The 23,964-nt window shown below is 39.2% G+C and overlaps 2 non-coding genes across 2 annotated transcripts; one reads left to right on the top strand and one right to left on the bottom strand.

Moving 5' to 3' along the window:
* Window positions 1-1,091: 1,091 nt before the first annotated feature.
* LOC112724637 (small nucleolar RNA R71) lies at window positions 1,092-1,199 on the bottom strand. Its single transcript, XR_003163792.1, has one exon. It is a non-coding gene; the product is annotated as a small nucleolar RNA R71 (small nucleolar RNA).
* Window positions 1,200-19,285: 18,086 nt separating this feature from the next.
* On the top strand, window positions 19,286-19,389 carry LOC112725859 (small nucleolar RNA R71). The gene has a single exon (XR_003164940.1). It is a non-coding gene; the product is annotated as a small nucleolar RNA R71 (small nucleolar RNA).
* The last annotated feature ends 4,575 nt before the right edge of the window (window positions 19,390-23,964 follow it).

The following is a 23,964-nucleotide window of genomic DNA, read 5'->3' as shown; positions in this document are numbered from 1 at the left end:
CAAAAACTAATTTCTATCATATCTTTTCAAAAATATCTTCTCATCTTATCTTTTTCAAAAATTTTATTTCAAATATCTTTTCTAACTTCCTAACTTCTTATCTTTTCAAAATTTGTTTCAACTAACTAACTAACTTTTTGTTTGTTTCTTAACTTTTTCAAAACTACCTAACTAACTCTCTCACTCTCATTTTTCGAAAATATCTTCCCCATTTTTCAAAAATTCTTTTTAATTTATTAATTATTTTAATTTTTAATTTTTAAATCTTAATTTTCGAAAAAAAAAATACTAACATTTTTCAAAAACCATTTTCAAAAATCACTAACTCCTTTTCAAAAATAATTTTCGAAAATTCCCTCCTTCTCTCTCATCTTATTCTATTTATTTATTCATCTACTAACATCTCTCCCTCACATCATCACCAAATTCGAACCCCCTCTTCTATCTGTGTTCGAATTTCTTCTTCTTTTCTTCTACTCACATAAGGGAACCTCTATACTGTGGTCAAGAGAATCTCTATTATTATTATTATTTTTCTGTGCCCTCTTCTTTGTCATATGAGCAGGAGCAAGGATAAGAACATTCTTGTGGAAGCAGATCCAGAACCTGAAAGGACTCTAAAGAGAAAATTAAGAAAAGCTAAAATACAACAATCCAGAGATAACCTTTCAGAAATTTTCGAACAGACAGAGGAGATGGCAGCCGAAAATAATAATAATGTAAGGAAGATGCTTGGTGACTTTACTGCACCTAATTCCAATTTACACAGAAGAAGCATCTCCATTCCTGCCATTGGAGCAAACAACTTTGAGCTGAAACCTCAATTAGTTTCTCTGATGCAGCAGAACTGCAAGTTTTATGGACTTCCATCTGAAGATCCTTTTCAGTTCTTAACTGAATTCTTGCAGATATGTGATACTGTTAAGACTAATGGAGTAGATCCTGAAGTCTACAGGCTCATGCTTTTCCCTTTTGCTGTAAGAGACAGAGCTAGAATATGGTTGGACTCTCAACCTAAAGATAGCCTGAACTCTTGGGATAAGCTAGTCACGGCTTTCTTAGCCAAGTACTTTCCTCCTCAAAAGCTGAGCAAGCTTAGAGCTGATGTTCAAACCTTCAGACAGAAAGAAGGTGAATCCCTCTATGAAGCTTGGGAAAGATACAAACAGTTGACCAAAAAGTGTCCTTCTGACATGCTTTCAGAATGGACCATCCTGGATATATTCTATGATGGTTTATCTGAGCTATCAAAAATGTCACTGGACACTTCTGCAGGTGGATCCATTCACCTAAAGAAAACGCCTGCAGAAGCTCAAGAACTCATTGACATGGTTGCTAATAACCAGTTCATGTACACTTCTGAAAGGAATCCTGTGAGTAATGGGACGCCTATGAAGAAGGGAGTTCTTGAAGTTGATACTCTGAATGCCATATGGGCTCAGAATAAAATATTGACTCAGCAAGTTAATATGATTTCTCAGAGTCTGCATGGAATGCAAGCTGCATCCAACAGTACTCAAGAGGCTTCTCATGAAGAAGAAGCTTATGATCCTGAGAACCCTGCAATAGCAGAGGTAAATTATTTAGGTGAACCTTATGGAAACACCTATAACTCAACATGGAGAAATCATCCAAATTTCTCATGGAAGGATCAAAAGCCCCAACAAGGCTTTAACAATGGTGGAAGAAACAGGTTTAGCAATAGCAAGCCTTTCCCATCATCCACTCAGCAACAGACAGAGAACTCTGAACAAAATGCTTCTAATTTAGCAAATCTAGTCTCTGATCTATCCAAGGCCACTGTGAGCTTCATGAATGAAACAAGATCTTCCATTAGAAATCTGGAAGCACAAGTGGGCCAGCTGAGTAAAAGGATCACTGAAATCCCTCCTAGTACTCTCCCAAGCAATACAGAAGAGAACCCAAAAGGAGAGTGCAAGGCCATTGACATAAGCGCCATGGCCGAACCTGAGAGGAGAGGAGAGGACGTGAATCCCAAGGAGGAAGACATCCTGGGACGTCCAGTGGTCAATAAGGAGCTTCCCTCTGAGGAACCAAAGGACTCTGAGGCTCATCTAGAGACCATAGAGATCCCATTGAACCTCCTTATGCCCTTCATGAGCTCTGATGAGTATTCCTCTTCTGAAGAGAATGATGATGTTACTGAAGAGCAAACTGCCAAGTTTCTTGGTGCAATCATGAAGCTGAATGCCAAATTATTTGGCATTGATGCTTGGGAAGTTGAACCTCCCTTGTTCATCAATGAACTAAGTGATCTAGATCAACTGACATTGCCTCAGAAGAAACAGGATCCTGGAAAGTTCATAATACCCTGTACCATAGGCACCATGATCTTTAAGGCTCTATGTGACCTTGGTTCAGGAATAAACCTCATGCCCCTCTCTGTAATAGAGAAACTGGGAATCTATGGGGTGCAAGCTGCCAAAATCTCATTAGAGATGGCTGACAGTTCAAGAAAACAGGCTTATGGACAAGTAGAGGACGTATTAGTAAAGGTTGAAGGCCTTTACATCCCTGCTAATTTCATAGTCCTGGATACTGGAAAGGAAGAGGATGAATCCATCATCCTAGGAAGACCTTTCCTGGCCACAGCAAGAGCTGTGATTGATGTTGACAGAGGTGAAATAGTCCTTCAATGGAATGAGAACTCCCTTGTGTTCAAAACTCAAGGATCTCCCTCTGCAACCATGGAGAGGAAGCAGAAAAAGCCTCTCTCAAAGCAGAGTCAACCCAAGCCCCCACAGTCAAACTCTAAGTTTGGTGTTGGGAGGCCACAACCAAACTCTAAGTTTGGTGTTGAACTCCCATATCCAAACTCTAAGTTTGGTGTTGGAGAGTCTCAACAAAGCTCTGCACATCTGTGAGGCTCCATGAGAGTCCACTGTCAAGCTATTGACATTAAAGAAGCGCTTGTTGGGAGGCAACCCAATTTTTATTTATCTAACTATATTTTTCTTAATTATATGTCTTTGTAGGTTCATGATCATGTGGAGTCACAAAATAAATATAAAAATTGAAAACGGAATCAAAAACAGCAGAAGAAAAATCACACCCTGGAGGAGCATCTGCCTGGCGTTCAAACGCCAGAACAGAGCATGGTTCTGGCGCTGAACGCCCAAAATGGGCAACATCCTGGCGCTGAACGCCCAGAACAAGCATGGTTCTGGCGTTCAACGCCAGAAATGGCAGCAAATGGGCGTTGAACGCCCAAAATAGGCACCAACCTGGCGCTGAACGCCCAGAGTTGTGTGCAAAGGCATTTTACATGCCTAATTTGGTGCAGGGATGTAAATGCCTTGACACCTCAGGATCTGTGGACCCCATAGGATCCCCACATACCTCCACTCACTCTCTTCTCTCTTCTCAATCATCCTCTACTCCCAATAAACACTCTTCCCTATTAACCCTTTACCACTCACATCCATACACCTACTTACCTTCAAAATTCAACATCTCTTCCCCACCCAATCCCACCCATATGGCCGAATACACACCTCCCTCCATCTCCCCCATATCTTCTTTTTCTTCTTCTATTCCTTCTTCTTTTGCTCGAGGGCGAGCAACATTCTAAGTTTGGTGTGGTAAAAAGCATAGCTTTTTTGTTTTTTCCATAACCATTGATGGCACCTAAGGCCAGAGAAGCCTCTAGAAAGAGGAAAGGGAAGACAAAAGCTTCCATCAAGGGTCTATAGCTCAGTGGTAGAACATTTGACTGCAAATCAAGAGATCCCTGAGATACCTCAGGGGATACATTTTCTTCCACACAATTATTGGAAGCAACTAAGGGTGGAACATCAAGAGCACTCCATCATCCTTCATGAAATCAGAGAAGATCTAAAAGCAATGAAGGAGGAGCAGCAAAGACAAGGAAGAGACATAGAAGAGCTCAAGGACATCACTAAGGTGGACTCATTCCTTGTTCTTACTTTCTCTGTTTTTCGTTTTCTATGTTATGTGCTTATCTATGTTTGTGTCTTCATTACATGATCATTAGTAGTAGTAACTTTGTCTTAAAGTTATGAATGTCCTATGAATCCATCGCCTCTCTTAAATAAAAATTGTTTTAATTTAAAAAAACAAGAAGTACATAAGTTTCGAATTTATCCTTGAACTTAGTTTAATTATATTGATGTGGTGACAATGCTTCTTGTTTTCTGAATGTATGCTTGAACAGTGCATATGTCTTTTGAAGTTGTTGTTTAAGAATGTTAAATATGTTGGCTCTTGAAAGAATGATGACTAGGAGACATGTTATTTGATAATCTGAAAAATCATAAAAATGATTCTTGAAGCAAGAAAAAGCAGCAAAGAACAAAGCTTGCAGAAAAAAAAAAAAAGAAAAAATAGGCGAAAAAAAAAATATAGAAAGAAAAAGCAAGCAGAAAAAGCCAAAAGCTCTTAAAACCAAGAGGCAAGAGCAAAAAGCCAATAACCCTTAAAACCAAAAGGCGAGGGCAATAAAAAGGATCCCAAGGCTTTGAGCATCAGTGGATAGGAGGGTCTAAAGGAATAAAATCCTGGTCTAAGCGGCTAAACCAAGCTGTCCCTAACCATGTGCTTGTGGCGTGTAGGTGTCAAGTGAAAACTTGACACTGAGCGGTTAAAGTCAAGGTCCAAAGCAAAAAAAGAGTGTGCTTAAGAACCCTGGACACCTCTAATTGGGGACTTTAGCAAAGCTGAGTCACAATCTGAAAAGGTTCACCCAATTATGTGTCTGTGGCATTTATGTATCCGGTGGTAATACTGGAAAACAAAGTGCTTAGGGCCACGGCCAAGACTCATAAAATAGCTGTGTTCAAGAATCATCATACTGAACTAGGAGAATCAATAACACTATCTGAACTCTGAGTTCCTATAGATGCCAATCATTCTGAACCTGAATGGATAAAGTGAGATGCCAAAACTATTCAAGAGGCAAAAAGCTATAAGTCCCGCTCATTTGATTGGAGCTATGTTTCATTGATAGTTTGGAATTTATAGTATGTTCTATTCTTTTTATCCTATTTTGATTTTCAGTTGCTTGGGGACAAGCAACAATTTAAGTTTGGTGTTGTGATGAGCGGATAATTTATACGCTTTTTGGCATTGTTTTTAGTATGTTTTTAGTAGAATCTAGTTACTTTTAGGGATGTTTTTAATAGATTTTATGTTAAATTCACATTTCTGGACTTTACTATGAGTTTGTGTGTTTTTCTGTGATTTCAGGTATTTTCTGGCTGAAATTGAGGAACTTGAGCAGAAATCAGATTCAGAGGTTGAAAAAGGACTGCTGATGCTGTTGGATTCTGACCTCCCTGCACTCAAAGTGGATTTTCTGGAGCTACAGAACTCGAAATGGCGCACTTTCAATTGCGTTGGAAATTAGACATCTAGGGCTTTCCAGAAATATATAATAGTCTATACTTTGGCCAAGAATAGACGACGTAAACTGGCGTTCAACGCCAGCTTTCTACCCAAATCTGGCGTCCAGCGCCAGAAAAGGAGCCAAAACCAGAGTTGAACGCCCAAACTGGCACAAAAGCTGGCGTTCAACTCCAAGGAGGACCTCTGCACGTGCAACACTTAAAGCCCAGCCCAAGCACACACCAAGTGGGCCCCGGAAGTGGATTTATGCATCAATTACTTACTTCTGTAAACCCTAGTGACTAGTTTATTATAAATAGGACCTCTTACTATTGTATTTGACATCTTTGGACGTCTGGTTCTTAGATCAGAGGGGCTGGCCATCTCGGCCATGCCTGGACCTTTACTTATGTATTTTTAACGGTAGAGTTTCTACACTCCATAGATTAAGGTGTGGAGCTCTGCTGTTCCTCAAAGATTAATGCAAAGTACTACTGTTTTCTATTCAATTCATCTTATTTCACTTCTAAGATGTCCATTCGCACCCAAGAACATGATGAAGGTGATGATTATGTGTGACGCTCATCATCCTTCTCCCTTATGAACGCGTGCCTGACAAACACTTCTGTTCTACATGAATTAAGCTAGAATGAATATCTCTTAGATCTCCTAACCAGAATCTTCGTGGCGTAAGCTAGAATGATGGCGGCATTCAAGAGAATCCGGAAAGTCTAAACCTTGTCTGTGGTATTCCGAGTAGGATTCAATGATTGAATGACTGTGACGAGCTCCTAACTCGCGATTGCAGGGCGTTAGTGACAGACACAAAAGGATAGTAAATCCTATTCCAGCATGATCGAGAACCGACAGATGAATAGCCGTGCCGTGACAGGGTGCGTGAGCATATTATTCACTGAGAGGATAAGATGAAGCCATTGACAAGGGTGATGCCTCCAGACGATTAGCCGTGCCGTGACAGGGCATTGGATCATTTTCCCGAGAGATGACCGAAAGTAGCCATTGACAGTGGTGATGTATCACATACAGCCAGCCATGGAAAGGAGTAAGACTGATTGGATGAAGATAGCAGGAAATCAGAGGTTCAGAGGAACGAAAAGCATCTCCATTCCCTTATCTGAAATTCTCACCAATGAATTACATAAGTATCTCTATCCCTATTTTATTATATAATATTCGAAAACTCCATTATCGCTTTATATCTGCCTGACTGAGATTTACAAGGTGACCATAGCTTGCTTCATACCAACAATCTCCGTGGGATTCGACCCTTACTCACGTAAGGTATTACTTGGACGACCCAGTGCACTTGCTGGTTAGTTGTATCGAAGTTGTGACAATTATGAATTAAGATCAGAGCACCAAGCTCTGGAGCCATTACCAGGATTTGTTCGAGCCTGGAGATCACAATTTCGTGCACCAGGTTTATTACTTGGACAACCCAATTCACTTGCTGGTTAGTTGTGCGAGATTGTGAAGAAGAACTAAGATTAAGAACGTGCGTATTAAGTTTTTAGCGCCGTTACCAAGGAATGAACGATCACGATTTCGTGCACCACTGTGCGTTCTTTCTTCTGCTTCTTTTAGTTTCATTTGTTATTTTCTTTTATTTAGTTATTTTATTATTGATGAACTCTTGTTAATTTGAATTTCTATTAATGCAATTTAATGTTTTTTTGTTTATTGTTATTTAATTGAGTTGTTACTATTATTTTCTTGCATTTGGTAGCTTTAGACATTATTATTATTGTAATTTAATATGCTTTTATTTTCATGCACACCAAGTGTTTGATAAAATGCTTGGCTTAGTTTTTGCTTAGTTTTTCCTCACTCTTGGCTTGGAATTGAGAACTTTGGTGACCTTGAGTCATTGATGTCCATTTCTGATTGATATATTAGGGTAGTTAATTAATTTGGTTTCCACTAACTCTAGTCTTTCACTAAGCTAATTAGGGAGTAGACTAGGACTTGTGGATTGAGATTAATTATGCCTATTTGACTTATCCTCGATGTTAGGGTTGACTAAGTAGGATTAACTCTTCATAATCATCATATGTTTGTGGTCAATGGCTAGGATAGGCAACTTTAACTCTCACTCCTTGCCAAGAGGTTCCTTAGCATTTGAATTTCCATTCCTTTTGATTAATTGCTTGAGTTTAGTTGCTTTTGATATTTAGTTACTGTTTGCTTATTTAATTTCTTGTCAATTACATTTCTTACCTCTTGCCATCAACCCCCATTCCCTTATAGTCAACAATTGAGTACTCTATTACAATTCTTAGGAAGAACGATCTGGGACTTAAAACTCCCAATTATTTTATTTGAATTGTGATAATTCCTTATTTTAAACTTTGATTGAGAGGATCCATTGCTGGTTTGGACTATACTTGCAACGGAAGTTATTTTGTGAATTCCGAATTGGCATAAATCCTCTCTATCAGTGACAGACCCAATGGCGGCAGCGATGGTGCATGCAATGGCAGCCTGCGATGTTGACGACAACGTGGTTGGCTTCACGGACAACGAACCTTTGACGGCAGCACTGAGCTCCCACTCTCTCTCCTCGTGTTCATCTATCTCTTCCTCTTACGTGACAACGACGACTCCTAGCCCCGCCAGCGTCGTCTTTCTCCTAGCCTCCCTCTTTCCTTCTTCATCTTCCTCGGTCACCCCTCTTCTCTCTTTCCCTTTTCTCTTTTCTTTTCTTTTCTGGCGTTGGGGGGGGGGGGACTTAGGGCTAGGATTTGGTGAGGGTGAGTGTGTGTTGTGTTGTGTTAAGGTTAGAGTGGTGTAAGTAGAAATTAAGGTTTGTTATTTGGGTAAAGGGGATTTTGGGGTTTGGTAAACACTACAAGAAAAACACCCATTCAGCCACACTTTTTTAAGCTACATTATAAAATAGGCTACACTTTTCTCTTTGTTACCAATTTATAGGAAAATAGAAAACACAGTTGTGGCAACACTTGAAAAGTGTCTCCTTAGATATTATAAATATCACTTATAAAGCATAGCCTTTTTTTAATATCTATGGGTACACTTTTTTCACCAAAGAAAACACTTTTAAAGAGTAACTTATTTATTATATTTTAGGTACACTTTAAAAATACTGCCTTATGTATCTAGGGCCAAATATGCACCAACACTTAGTGAAAATTTTTCCCTTTTCACCAAATATAGTTAATTAGTAACGTGACCTGGCCTTTTCCTCTTTTCCCTTTTTCTCTTTCGCGTCATTGAGTTTCACCAAATTAGAGAAAGCTACTCTTCCTCATGCCATCACTCATCACCTTGGCCACTCATCGTCGCTCCTCTTCCCCACTCACCACTAACTACACACCACTCACGACTCGCCACTTTGCCACTAGAGAACCGTCGCAACTCTTCGTCCTTCTGCTCTCTGACCGTCGCTGCGAGCTCACCATCGGGAAGACTCTGCGCTCAGCATCGTCCTTTCTTCGCTCACCGTCATCGAGAAGGTATGTATTCACCTTCATTTGGTTCTAAAGTTTAAGAGGGCCAGGGGTTCCAATTTTAGAGTTTTGATTTGAGAAGGTATGTATTCACCTTTTTCTTATCAGCTTACATTGTTTGATTTGATAGGGGTGTTCTCAAGAACATGGCTATTATAATGGCATGTGTGTGCTTACTCTGCAAATTTGCTTCAGCTTGCATTTTGCGTACTCTGGTATGTGAATACCTTCAATTTTAGTTCTTATGATTTTCTGTTTTAAGCAGTGTGTGCGTGTGTGTGTTCAGTTGCTTGAAAATCTTCGTTCTATTCTGAAAATGAAATCATCAATTGGTGTTTTCAGCTTGTGGAATAAGCTTTGAATTCCATTGTTTATTTGATCCCTGTGGTGAATTGTGATAAGACAATTAGGAAAGCATACACTATATATAAAGGGCTAAAGGCATCTCTCTTTCCTTCTTATTTTCAAGGCAGACATCTCTCTTTTCAAAAGAAAGTATTATTAACAGGATCTACTTATTTTAATTCTAAAGGCATGTGCTCAAGCACGTTCTCTCTAGAAGTTTATGATGTGCAATAATCCCTATTCTTAAGGTGCTTCTGTCTTTATGTTAAGTTGGTTGATTAACATACTTATCAAAATAATAATTAACATATTATATAGCAACTGTAACATTAGAAATTGTAGAGATAGATTTGTAGTATCATTTCAATTCAAGTGGATAGCCAATTATGGAAAAATCAAGGTTGAGTTCATGGATTATTATTGTCCTCTCTTATGTATATCCATATGCAGTTTTTATATATTTTCAGGGGAACAAATAATTGGAGGAAACGTGCAGTTATGATAAGAGGACAAATTACTACGAAATTGCAGAAATAGATGGTGCGTGGCAGAAATTAGGCCAATTAAGAGATTGTAATATAAGAACAGCGTTGCAAGTATAGCTCTTAACAAGATGAAATCCGTCGCATCAATTTAGAAAGGTGTCACAAAAATTAGAATAAAAATACTGAGAGTATGAGTCCCAGGTCGTCTCTCAACGAGTTGCTAGAAAGGGTGCTAAGTTATTAATCAGGAGTTTTTCGAGAGTTTTGAGAGTTGAATAACAGAAAATAAACAATTGTAATTTTGTGCAATGAAAATTAAAAAGGAATTTATATTATTCAAATTAAAAAGCCTTGACTAGGGGAATGATTAATTGGAAGTTCTGTCCTTGTTGGAATTCTCTCAAGTGTAGTATAAAGAGGTTGTTATTTTCACTTAGTTAACCCTTACTAAATAAAGGAAAGTCAAGTGATTGAACTAACTCTTATTCGCAAATCCTAGTCCTCTCCCTTGGGAAGGTCTAGCATTAGTAAATATAGAATTAGCCAACAACTTCCAATTTAACTAACCACTTGAGCATTCTAACTCAAGTGTCTCCTCTTAATCAACCCCCATGTCAAGTAGGGAATCTTTTCTATTGACATGGATACCATCTTCGTTATTGGGAGTTTGGAATAGAAAAGTAACATAATAATTTAAATAAAATAGAGATTCAAAATTAATTAAAAGTAAAAGTAATCCTTTGCATTAACAATCCATGAAAATAATCTAATTACCACTCTAAACAAGAATTAAGAATATGGAATAAATAAATAAAAGAGTAAGGAAACAAACTAGAATAGTATCTTCAACGGAGGTGATGACTCTTCAATATCCAAAAGCAAAAGCAATAAAACTAATAAACTATGATGTAAACAAAACCTAGAGGTGATGCACAGAAAACTTGTCTCTCAACAAATCTCCCTTCGGCAAGTGTACCGAATTTGTTGTCAAGTAAAAACTCACAATAGAGTGAGGTCGAATCCCACAGGGATTGATTGATCAAGCAACTTTAATTAGAAGAATGTTCTAGTTGAGCGAATCCAGAATTTGGGTTGAGAGTTGCAGAAAATAAAATGGCGGGAATGTAAATAACAGAAAAGTAAATGCTAGAATTAAAGGACTGGAAGTAAATGACTGAAAATAAAATGCAGAATTGTAAATGGGAATGGGGAATTTGCTCATAAAAGTAAATGGCAGAAATTAAAGAGAATGGATAAGATCAGAGATGGGGAGTTCATTGGGCTTAGGAGATGTTGCAATTCTCCGGATCAAGTTCATTTTCATCTCTTCCTCAATCAATGCACTCATTGATCTCCTTGGCAATCTTAAGTGATTGAATTACAATTTCTTGCAATTCAATCTCTCAAATCTTGATCAATAGCTAATTCCTTGGTCAATTGCTCATGAGAAGAGATGAAGTATGGTCACTGATTATACCACATGCATTTCCCAAATCAAGTATTGAGAGGGTTATAGTCACATACCCATCCAAACCCAATTTGGTCCAGCATGAGAAAGCATTTCTAGCTTGATCTCTTCATTCCTCTTTCAAGGTTCAAAAGAGATCCAAGTTTGAATAGCTTCTCTTCCAAGATAACTACTCAATTGGATGAAGATCGAAAGCTTTCAAGTAAAATCAAGAGGGAAGATAGAAGAAGAATAATGAAAATTAGTATTGATCCATCAAATTACAACAGAGCTCCCTAACCCAATGAAAGGGGTTTAGTTGTTCATAGCTCTTGAAAATGAAAATAAAGATGGAGAATACATCATAATACTAGAATTTGCAAAGAAAGTAAAATACAGAGAGTAGTTCTCTTTTTCCAGCCTCCAGAACTTCTTCTCAATTCAAAGCTACTCCTATATATACTACTCTTCTCAGCTTCTAGTGTGATTCTTCAAGTCTTGGGCCTTTGGATCTTGAGTTTGAAGCAGTTCCTTTCTTTATTTGGGCTTGGCTTTACTTGCAGAGAGAAAGTGCGAAGTGGGCGGAGACTTTAGTTCAGGACGTTAGGGGTGTTAATATTTAGTGAGAATATAAGTTCGAGAACGTTAGTGACACTTAACATTGTCACTAACGTTCCAATGCACCCCTTTGCCTCAAATTAAAACCCACGTTAACTAGGTTAACATGGCTTTTAACGTTGCCTTGTTAACCTTCGAGAACGTTAGTGACACTCAACATTGTCACTAACGTTCCAGTGTGCCCCTTCTTGCTTCACGTTAAAGCCCACGTTAACTAGGTTAATGTGGCTTCTAACGTGGCCTTTGCCATCCTTTGAGAACGTTAATGACATTCAACATTGTCACTAACGTTCCAATGTTCCCCTAGGTCTCACGTTAGAGTCCACGTTAACTAGGTTAATGTGGCTTCTAACGTGGCCATCCTTAGCCATCCCAACGTTAGTGACAATGTTGAGTGTCACTAACGTTGGCTCATCCTTCATTCCTCATCGTTAGCTTCCACGTTAACCAAGTTAACGTGGAAGTTAACGTGACTCTTGGGGGTTGTGTGGTTGCTTCAACATTATTGACAATGTTGAGTGTCACTAACGTTGTCGACAACTCTTCATCCCTTACGTTAGTTCCCACGTTAACCAAGTTAATGTGGGAGTTAATGTGGTACTTTGCATCATAGGCCAACGTTAGTGACAATATTGAGTGTCACTAATGTTGGCTTCTCTTCCCCCCTTAACGTTAGAGGCCACGTTAACTAGGTTAACGTGGCTTCTAACGTGGCCACTTATGAGTAATTGCCAACGTTAGTGACAATGTTAAGTGTCACTAGCGTTGGCTCAACTTCTCTTCTCCACGTTAGAGTTCACGTTAACTTAGTTAACGTGACTCTCTAACGTGGGCATTGATGGCTTTTTGAGAGTGTTATTGGCAATCACTTTTCTCATTAACCTTGCAAGTTACCTCCCCTTTTCTTGCTTCCTTTTGGTCCTGAAATCAAGCAATAAAGTGCATCAAAGCTCTAGTCCAAGTCATGAGTAATGCAACGTAATATTTGTCACTAAACTTATGCAAAATCCTCATGAAATTATGTAAAATGCACAATGTATGCTTGAATCAAGGCATAGGTGAATATCTACCCAAAACTAGCTTATTTCCTAAAGAAATGCATGAAACTAACCTAAAAACAGTAAAGAAAAGGTCAGTGAAACTGGCCAAGATGCCCTGGCATCACAACACCAAACTTAAAACTTGCTTGTCCCTAAGCAAGTACTGGAACAAGAGAATGATGAATGGAATGTCCAGAGGAATGAGTCATTCTTGTGGAAGTTATGTTACTGATTTTATGGTGGTTTCATGCATAGCAACTTAGGTTCATTGCATTACTGGCTTTCAGACCTTTATCATGTCCTAAAACACCCACTTTGTTTATATCCCATGAGACTTTTATTCATTGATCCTTTTATTGTTATTTCAAGGGTTGTTTGTGTTATTTAGGCTAAGTGCTCTGTAAAGGGGCAACTCTTTAAGATAAGCTTTCAGCCAACACTCCCGAACCAGTTGGTTCAAGGTGCTAGGTGTTGAGACACCCCTAAGGACTTACTCCCTCAAGCCTATCCCCCATACATACACACCACATGCATATAGTTTGTTTATTTTCTTTTCTTGAGACCTTGGTGTCCAGCACCTCTTTGGGTTACTAAATGCTCTGTAGTGAAGGTTACTCTTGATAGTGGACTTTCAGCTAATAATCCCGAGTTAGTTAACCCAAGTTACCAGGTGATAAGGCACCCCTAAGAGCTTATTCATCCAAGTAGATCCCTCACACAGGAGCACCACAGACACTTGCCTCAAGATTAAAACCATTGATGCCTAGCCTTATTGCTTACTCTTTTTCTTTTGTTTTTCACTTCCATTGTTCTTTCCCTTTTCTCTTCTTAGGATCTTGTTATTAACTTAGTCTCATGAGTGTATCCAAAGCAAAGTATTCAGGCCATATAATTGTCATCCCAGCCTTGTGGTTGAACCAACTTAGCTAACTTATGACTACCCCAAAGATTCATGAATGCACTTCCACAATATGAACTCCACTCTGGTCTTTTAAAAACATAAACCTTCTCTTCTTCATTTGATTCAAAAGGAACAAGCATACAAGTAAGTTAAGTAAGGATGCAGTGACATTTAAACCAAAAATCATGGACCTATTCAGAAAAAAGACAGAATTTAAAAAGGGTTCAACTACGAGTAACTACAATTCAAAAGTGCATTCGGACTTCCAACTTTCAACAATTCTGAGTACAATGGAATTAGGTAACAATACAACCTTCGGGTGATGATCTCTGGTCCCCCTCTCTCTTTGTCATCACCCTAGTTTTTTGTTGCCTCGCTTCTTTGGGTGAAGGTGCACCATTTCCTTATAAGATTCCTGCAAGGTTACTGGAAGTTGCTTGTTCCCAAAGCACTTGAGATATAGTTAGCTTACATGTATGCTTGTGCCTCTTGAACTCAATTTGGTGTGTGAACACCAAACTTAGTTCTTTGCCCAGTACAAAACATTGCATATATGCAGAGACCCTCATATCTTGTTATCAACAAAGCAATGATCACCTATAGTCTAACTACATCTAAGTGGTTTCTCTTGATTGGATGGAGCTAGCAATGTTCTTTTGGAGTGGAGTGTAATTCTAACCAATGTCCTTTAGTGGAACACCAAACTTAGAACTACACTATCACTCTTGGATTGTTCTGGTGTGGAACACCAAACTTAGCTCCTTACAATACAGGGGAAACAACTTGTGATTTTTATTGAAATAAAGATGAAAGTGAAACTACCTGAGGTTGGGTTGCCTCCCAACAGAGCGCTCTTTTATCGTCGCTAGTTCGACGAGTCCTTAATTACATGAGATGGTACTTTACTCTGGGGTTTTCCCCCATGTTGCCCAGATAATGCTTGAGTCTTTGTCCATTCACTGTAAAAGTCCTCTCTGAACCTTCATCCGTGATTTCGATGTGGCCATATGGTGATACTTTTGTAACCAAGAAAGGTCCGGACCACCTTGACTTGAGTTTTCCTGGGAACAGCCTTAATTTAGAATTGTAAAGGAGTACTTGCTGCCCTTTTTCGAAACTCCTGGGTGCCAGATGTATGTCATGTTTTCTCTTTGCCTTCTCTTTATACATCTTAGTGTTTTCATAGGCTTGTGACCTGAATTCCTCCATCTCTTGCAGCTGCAAGATCCTTTTTGCACCAGCAGCAATGCTGTCAAAATTTAGTATCTTGATAGCCCAAAGAGCTTTGTGTTCCAGCTCCAGTGGTAAATGACAAGCCTTCCCATAGACTAGTTGATATGGAGACATTCCAAGTGGAGTTTTGAATGCTGTTCTGTATGCCCACAGAGCATCATCCAACTTCTTCGACCAATCCTTTCTAGATGCGCCCACAGTCTTTTCCAGGATCCTCTTCAGCTCTCTGTTGGATATCTCAGTTTCCCACTTATTTAAAGATGGTAAGGTGTGGCTACTTTGTGTTTTACCCCATATCGTAAGAGGAGAGTTTCTAGTAGTTTCTTACAAAAGTGGCTCCCTCCATCACTGATGAGGGCTCTTGGGACTCCAAACCGGCTAAAGATATTCTTCCTGAGGAAGTTCATGACTACCTTGTTATCATTAGTTAGGGTTGTAATAGCCTCTACCCACTTGGAAACATAATCCACTGCTACCAGGATGTACTTGTTTGCATATGAGGTTGGGAATGGTCCCATGAAATCAATTTCCCACACATCAAACAGTTCCAGTTCCAAGATGAAATTTTGTGGCATGGCGTTTCTTTTGGACAGGTTTCCAGATCTTTGGCATTCATTGCAACTTTTTACTAGTTCCTTGGCATCCTTGAAGAGGGTGGGCCAAAAGAATCTGCTTTGTAACACCTTTGCTGCAGTTCTGTCCCCTCCAAAGTGCCTGCCATAGCATGAACCGTGGCAGTTCCACAGGACTTCTCTCCCTTCTTCTTCCGAAACACATCTTCTAAGAATTTCCTCTGAACATTTCTTGAAGAGATATATGTCTCGTCCTAGACAAAGTATTTTGCATCATTCATGAGCTTCCTCTTTTGATGTTTATTGATCCCTGGGGGTAATGCCCCAGTTGCCTTGAAATTTGCAATATCTGCGAACCATGGTGCTTTGTGAACTGTCATCAACTGCTCATCAGGGAAGAGCTCGTTCACATTTGTATCATTTTCTCCACCTTGATCATGAGGGATTCTGGATAGGTGATCTGCCACCTTGTTCTCCACTCTTTTCTTGTCTCTGATTTCAATATCGAATTCTTGCAATAGTAAGATCCACCTTATTAGTCTTGGCTTTGATTCTTGCTTGGCAAACAAATATTTAAGTGCTGTGTGATCTGTAAAAACAATCACTTTAGCACCAATGAGGTATGATCTAAATTTGTCAAATGCAAAAACTATTGCTAGCAACTCCTTTTCAGTAGTGGTATAATTTCTTTGAGTTTCATTAAGGACTTTGCTAGCATAGTATATCACATGAACTAGGTTATCTTTCCTTTGTCCTAACACTGCCCTAACTGCAAAATCAGATGCATCGCACATCAATTCAAATGGTAGGTTCCAATCAGGTGGGGAAATGATAGGAGCAGAGGATAACCTCATTTTCAAATGTGCAAATGCTAGCATGCATGTTTCATCAAAGATGAATGGTGTATCAGATACAAGGAGATTGCTTAAGGGCTTAGCTATCTTTGAAAAATCTTTAATGAACCTTCTGTAAAAACCAGCATGCCCTAAAAAACTTCTAATTGCCTTGACATCACTGAGTGGGGGTAGTTTTTCAATAAGTTCTACTTTAGCTCTATCAACCTCAATGCCTTGGTGAGAGACCTTATGACCAAGGACTATTCCTCCTGTCACCATGAAGTGGCATTTTTCCCAATTCAAGACCAAATTGGTCTCTTGGCACCTTTTCAATACCAAGGCGAGGTGATGTAGGCAACTAGGAAAAGAATCTCCGAATACTGAGAAATTATCCATAAAAACTTCAATGAATTTTTCTATCATATCTGAAAAGATAGAAAGCATGCAGCGTTGGAAAGTTGCAGGGGCGTTACATAACCCAAATGGCATGCGCCTATAGGCAAACACTCCATAAGGACAGGTAAATGAGGTTTTCTCTTGGTCTCTTGGATCAACCACTATTTGGTTATATCCTGAATAACCGTCGAGAAAACAATAATATGCGTGCCCTGCAAGTCTTTCCAACATCTGATCCATGAATGGAAGGGGAAAATGGTCCTTTCGTGTAGCCTCATTGAGTTTCCTGTAGTCTATGCACATCCGCCATCCTGTGACGGTCCTTGTAAGTATGAGCTCGTTCTTCTCATTGGTAACCACAGTGATCCCTCCCTTCTTTGGTACAACATGTATGGGGCTAACCCAAGGGCTATCCAAAATTGGGTATATGACCCCTCCTTGCCAAAGCTTCATAACCTCTTTCTGTACCACTTCCTTCATGATTGGGTTCAGCCTTCTTTGGGATTGAATGGATGGCTTGGCGTTATCTTCCAACAGTATTTTATGCATACATATGGCTGAACTGATTCCCTTCAAGTCAGCAAGGGTCCATCCAATGGCATCCTTATGCTCCCGCAGCACCTTGAGTAGCTCGTCCTCTTGATCTTGACTGAGGGATGAATTTATGATCACTGGGTAGTTTTCATTTTCTCCTAGATATGCATATTTGAGAGTGGGTGGCAATGCTTTGAGTTCAGGTTTGGGTGCTTCTGATTTTTCGTTCCCTTCCTTTGGTGCATCTGGTATATGTATTTCTGCTGTAGCTACCTCTTCACTTGATTCAGATTCTTCCTCCACCAATCTCTCGTTCTCTTCAGGTTCATCTTCTTCAAAATTCTCCTGCACTTCATCCTCAAGTGCATCTAACCTCATGCATTCCCCCAATTGTTCCGGTGGATAACTCATGGCCTTGAACACATTGAATGTCATTTTTTCATTGTGTAATCTCAGGGTGAGGTCACCCTTCTGAACATTAATGACAGCTCCAGCAGTGGCCAAGAATGGCCTTCCCAAGATGACGGAGGTCTTGGCGTCTTCCTGCATGTCCAGCACCACAAAATCTGCTGGAAATATGAAATCTCCTACTTTTACTAGCAAATTCTCTACTATCTCGTGAAGGAATTTGAACGACCGGTCTGCCAGTTGTAGAGCCATTTTTGTTGGTTTAGCCTCCTCAATTTTCATCTTTCTCATCATAGCCACTGACATCAAATTGATGCTGGCCCCTAAGTCACAAAGACCCTTTTCTACTGTGATTTCTCCTATAATGCAAGGGATCTGAAAACTCCCAGGATCCTTCAGTTTCTGAGGTAGTTTATGCTGAATGATAGCACTGCACTCTTCAGTTAGTATCACAGTCTCATTGTTCTTCCAGCTTCTCTTCTTAGTCATTAGCTCCTTCAAAAACTTGGCATAAAGTGGCATTTGTTCTATGGCTTCAGCAAATGGTATGTTGATTTGTAGCTTCTTGAAGATTTCCAAAAACCTCAAGAACTGGTTGTCATCTTCCTTTTTCTTCAATAGCTGGGGGTATAGAGCTCTTGAGATGTTCAGTTGGGGTATCTTTTTTTCTTTCTGCAGACTTGGCGTGGGGGTTTGCACTCCATCTTGCTCTTCTCCCTTTTCATTTGAGCCTTCTTCTTGTGGCTTTTGGGGATGTTCCTTCAGTTTCTTCCCACTCCTAAGTGTGATAGCTTGACACTCCTCCCTTTTGCTTGAATGGGCATCATAGCAAAAATTGTGGTTAGGAAGCTGCTTAAACAGATAGCTGATTTGTGTTTCCAGTTTTGTGATGGCAGCATTTTGATTCTGCATGTTTGACTGCACTTCCTCTCTGAATGCTTTACTGTCTTGAATGTCTCTGCATATTCCTTCAATGAAGCTTTCGATCTTAGAGAGCTTGTCATCAATTGATGAGTGATTCGGAGCAGATGTGCTGTTTTGGTTTTGATAAGTGTGTGGAGAAGTGTTGTTGTGGGGGTGTTGAGACGTCCTCTGTGTGACTTACTGATGAGCTGCATTGTTGTTGGAGTTGTAACGTCTCTGGTCTTGGTTTTGATCTTGCTCACTTTCCCACCCAAAGTTTGGGTGGTTTCTCCATCCAGGGTTGTAAGTCTTGGAGTATGGATCATAGTTTTTCCTTGGTGAATTCCCGATGTAGTTGGCTTGCTCCTGACTCCCCTCTGCTTCTTCATTCACTCCTTCTTGGATTGTTGATGAAGATGAAATTGCTGCTACTTGGTTCCTCTCCATCTTCTTGGTGAGGTCAGCCAGCTGCTGGGTAATAAGCTTGTTTTGGGCCAACAGAGCATCTACATTGTTTAGCTCCATCACTCCTCTTATGTTCCCTCTTTCGGAAGCATAGAAGTAGTCATTTTCTGCTACTGTTTCAATAACATCTATGGCTTCCTCAATGGTCTTCTTTTTGTTCAAGGATCCTCCAGATGAATGGTCCACGGCCTTCTTTGACTCATAAGAGAGCCCTTCATAGAAAATGTGCAGCTGGACCCATTCGTTGAACATGTCAGGTGGACACCTCCTTGTTAAGTCCTTGAACCTCTCCCATGCTTCATACAGAGTCTCACCATCTTGTTGCTTGAAAGTTTGAACCTCAGCTCTCAGCCTATTGATTCGTTGAGGAGGGTAAAATCTTGCTAAGAATTTGTTCACCACATCCTCCCAAGTTGTCAAGCTCTCCCTTGGGAAAGATTCCAGCCACTTGGCTGCCTTGTCCCTGAGTGAGAAAGGAAATAAGAGCAGTCTATAGGCGTCAGGATGAACACCATTAGATTTCACTGTGTCACATATTCTCAGGAAGGTGGTCAAATGTTGATTAGGGTCTTCTTGAACACCTCCTCCAAACGAACAGTTGTTCTGAACAAGGGTGATGAGCTGTGGTTTAAGTTCAAAGTTGTTGGCATGGATTGTTAGCTTTTGGATGCTACTTCCACAATTGCCTGGGTTTGGATTGATGTAAGAGCCCAAACCTCTTCTATCCTCCCCAGCATGATTTGCTCCACCTCCTCTGCCATGGTTGTGAGTCTCTTCTTCATGATGATTTTCCATGTTTTCTTCCATGTTTGGTTTAAAGTATTCCTGAAAGTGTTCCTCCTCTTCTTCAGCACCAACTACACGTTTTTCTTTTGCCTCCCTCCTTAGTCTAAGGAAGGTTCTCTCAGGTTCAGAATCAAAGGAAGTTGAAGCCCCGCTTCTTCTCCCTGTCATACAACCAACAAGTACAAGCAAAGAAAATAGATGAAGATAGTATTTGTGTCAGAATTACTGTTAGTTGTGGGTGATGCAATATATCAAACAGTTAGTGGGTTAGCAAACAGAATTGAAAATAACAAAGAAAAACAAAAGAGTAGAGGGGGAAGGGAAGAAGTTTAACTAAAACAAAAAGTAAATTACTCAAACAGAAAAATGAAATTCACAAAATAAAAATGCTCAATCTAGTGATCTTCCAATTTAATCATTGTTGATGCACAATCAATCCCCGGCAACGGAGCCATAAACTTGATGCACGGAAAACTTGTCTCTCAACAAATCTCCCTTCGGCAAGTGTACCGAATTTGTCGTCAAGTAAAAACTCACAATAGAGTGAGGTCGAATCCCACAGGGATTGATTGATCAAGCAACTTTAATTAGAAGAATGTTCTAGTTGAGCGAATCCAGAATTTGGGTTGAGAATTGCAGAAAATAAAAAAGTGGGAATGTAAATAACAGAAAAGTAAATGCTAGAATTAAAGGACTGGAAGTAAATGACTGAAAATAAAATGCAGAATTGTAAATGGGAATGGGGGATTTGCTCATAAAATTAAATGGCAGAAATTAAAGAGAATAGGTAAGATCAGAGATGGGGAGTTCATTAAGCTTAGGAGATGTTGCAATTCTCCGAATCAAGTTCATTTTCATCTCTTCCTCAATCAATGCACTCATTGATCTCCTTGGCAATCTTAAGTGATTGAATTACAATTTCTTGCAATTCAATCTCTCAAATCTTGATCAATAGCCAATTCCTAGGTCAATTGCTCATGAGAAGAGATGAAGTATGGTCACTGATTATACCACATGCATTTCCCAAATCAAGTATTGAGAGGGTTATAGTCACATACCCATCCAAACCCAATTTGGTCCAGCATGAGAAAGCATTTCTAGCTTGATCTCCTCATTCCTCTTTCAAGGTTCAAAAGAGATCCAAGTTTGAATAGCTTCTCTTCCAAGATAACTACTCAATTGGATGAAGATCGAAAGCTTTCAAGTAAAATCAAGAGGGAAGATAGAAAAAGAATAATGAAAATTAGTATTGATCCATCAAATTACAACAGAGCTCCCTAACCCAATGAAAGGGGTTTAGTTGTTCATAGCTCTTGAAAATGAAAATAAAGATGGAGAATACATCATAATACTAGAATTTGCAAAGAAAGTAAAATACAGAGAGTAGTTCTCTTTTTCCAGCCTCCAGAACTTCTTCTCAATTCAAAGCTACTCCTATATATACTACTCTTCTCAGCTTCTAGTGTGATTCTTCAAGTCTTGGGCCTTTGGATCTTGAGTTTGAAGCACTTCCTTTCTTTATTTGGGCTTGGCTTTACTTGCAGAGAGAAAGTGCGAAGTGGGCAGAGACTTTAGTTCAGGACGTTAGGGGTGTTAATATTTAGTGAGAATATAAGTTCGAGAACGTTAGTGACACTTAACATTGTCACTAACGTTCCAATGCACCCCTTTGCCTCAAATTAAAACCCACGTTAACTAGGTTAACATGGCTTTTAACGTTGCCTTGTTAACCTTCGAGAACGTTAGTGATACTCAACATTGTCACTAACGTTCCAGTGTGCCCCTTCTTGCTTCACGTTAAAGCCCACGTTAACTAGGTTAATGTGGCTTCTAACGTGGCCACTTATGAGTAATTGCCAACGTTAGTGACAATGTTAAGTGTCACTAACGTTGGCTCAACTTTTGTTCTCCATGTTAGAGTTCACGTTAACTTAGTTAACGTGACTCTCTAACGTGGGCATTGATGGCTTTTTGAGAGTGTTATTGGCAATCACTTTTCTCATTAACCTTGCAAGTTACCTCCTCTTTTCTTGCTTCCTTTTGGTCCTGAAATCAAGCAATAAAGTGTATCAAAGCTCTAGTCCAAGTCATGAATAATGCAACACAATATTTGTCACTAAACTTATGCAAAATCCTCATGAAATTATGTAAAATGCACAATGTATGCTTGAATCAAGGCATAGGTGAATATCTACCCAAAACTAGCTTATTTCCTAAAGAAATGCATGAGACTAACCTAAAATCAGTAAAGAAAAGGTCAGTGAAACTGGCCAAGATGTCCTGGCATCAAGAGGAAGAGTAATTTCTCTCTAGATTCAGATCTAAAACCTAAAAAACTATCCTAATGAGAATGTGTGAATGTGTGTTGAGTCTCTGCATGTTCCCTGGCTTTAGTCTATGTTTCTGGGCCAAAAACTGGGTCAAAACGCGGCCCGAAATCGCCCCTAGCATTTTCTGTTAATTCTGCAGATCCCGCATGTCACGCGTACGCGTCATCCACGCGTGCGCGTCATTTGGTGAATTTCCTTGTCATGCGTACGCGTTGTCCACGCATGCGCGTCTTTTGTGCAGACTCCAATCAATGCGTACGCGTCAGGCATGCGCACGCGTCGCTGTAATTTTCTCCATGTCGCACGCACGCGTAAGCCATGCGTGCGCGTCGATGCTCGCTGGTCATCTCCTTAGTTTCTTGTGTTCCTTCCATTTTTGCAAGCTTCCTCTCCATTTTCTAAGCCATTCCTGCCCTATAAAGCCTGCAACACTTAACACACGGATCACAGCATCGAATGGTATAAAGGAGAATTAAAATATACAAATTCAAGATCTCTAGGAAGCAAGTTTTCAACCATAGAATAAAACTAGGAAGGGAAATGTAATACCATGCAAATCATATGAATAAGTGGGTGAAGACTTTATGAAACCACTCAATTAAACACAAGATAAACCATAAAATAGTGGTTTATCAACCTCCCCACACTTAAACATTAGCATGTCCTCATGAAAGCAGGGAATCATAGACAAAAATAAGTTCTTCAAGACAAAAATAACTCAAATTCCACTAATTCAAATTATACAGTAAAAATAAGTAAACTTGTAAGAAGACAACTCATGAAAGCAGGGAATCATAGAATCAAGCACTGAACCCTCAGTGATAGTATATGTGCACTCTAATCACTCAAATGTATAGGGTAATCACTCTACTCTTCTTTAATCATGCTTTCTAAACTTTGTTCTTCACCTAACCAATCAACAAGTATTTAATGTCCCAATGCAAACATCATGAGGTCTTTTCAAGGTTGTAATGGGGCCAAGGTAAAGGTGAGGGTATATATATGGCTAAGTGAGCTATAAATTGAATCCTTGACTAACCTAAGATCTTACCTATACATACACTCTATATTCTTTTTAAATTCATGCCTAGCTACCCAAAATTTTCACTTTTACATATTTTACATACTCATGCATCAACTTTTCTCTTAACTTGTATCACATATGCATTGATTTTTCATTAAATTCAACATCGCGGTAATTTTGTCCCTTTATTCATTTATTTAATTACTTAATTACTTGAATATTTTTGGATTTTTTTTAAAGTAAAAGTAAACATAACTTTTATCAATGCACATGGATTTATAATTTTTCTAGTTTCACATGAGTAGGTACCCAAATTCTCAATATTTCATCACGGTAAAAACATAATACATTCCCTTGTTAACCCATATTCCCACAGTTTTCCCATACTTAATTGATACACAATCTCTATCTTAAGCTAACCAAAGATTCAATTCGGGGTATTACTTGTTTTTCTGCTTAAGGCTAGTGATGTGGTATAATATAGAACAAATGGGATTTAAAAGGCTCAAAGTGGCTAACAAAGGTGAATGGAAGGGTAGGCTATTTGGGATAAGTGAGTTAATAATCAAATAATGGCCTCAATCATATGCATGCATATAACACATTAAACATTGGACATTGATGAGCGGATAATTTATACACTTTTTGGCATTATTTTTAGGTAGTTTTTAGTAGGATCTAGCTACTTTTTGGTATATTTTTATTAGTTTTTAAACAAAATTCACATTTCTGGACTTTACTATGAGTTTGTGTGTTTTTCTGTGATTTTAGGTATTTTCTGGCTGAAAT

Source organism: Arachis hypogaea, chromosome 11 (genome assembly GCF_003086295.3).
Source record: "Arachis hypogaea cultivar Tifrunner chromosome 11, arahy.Tifrunner.gnm2.J5K5, whole genome shotgun sequence".
In the NCBI taxonomy this organism is placed as follows: Eukaryota; Viridiplantae; Streptophyta; class Magnoliopsida; order Fabales; family Fabaceae; genus Arachis; species Arachis hypogaea.
The sequence above is the reverse complement of the archived record's forward strand: the minus strand, read 5'-3'. Positions and strand labels throughout refer to the sequence as shown.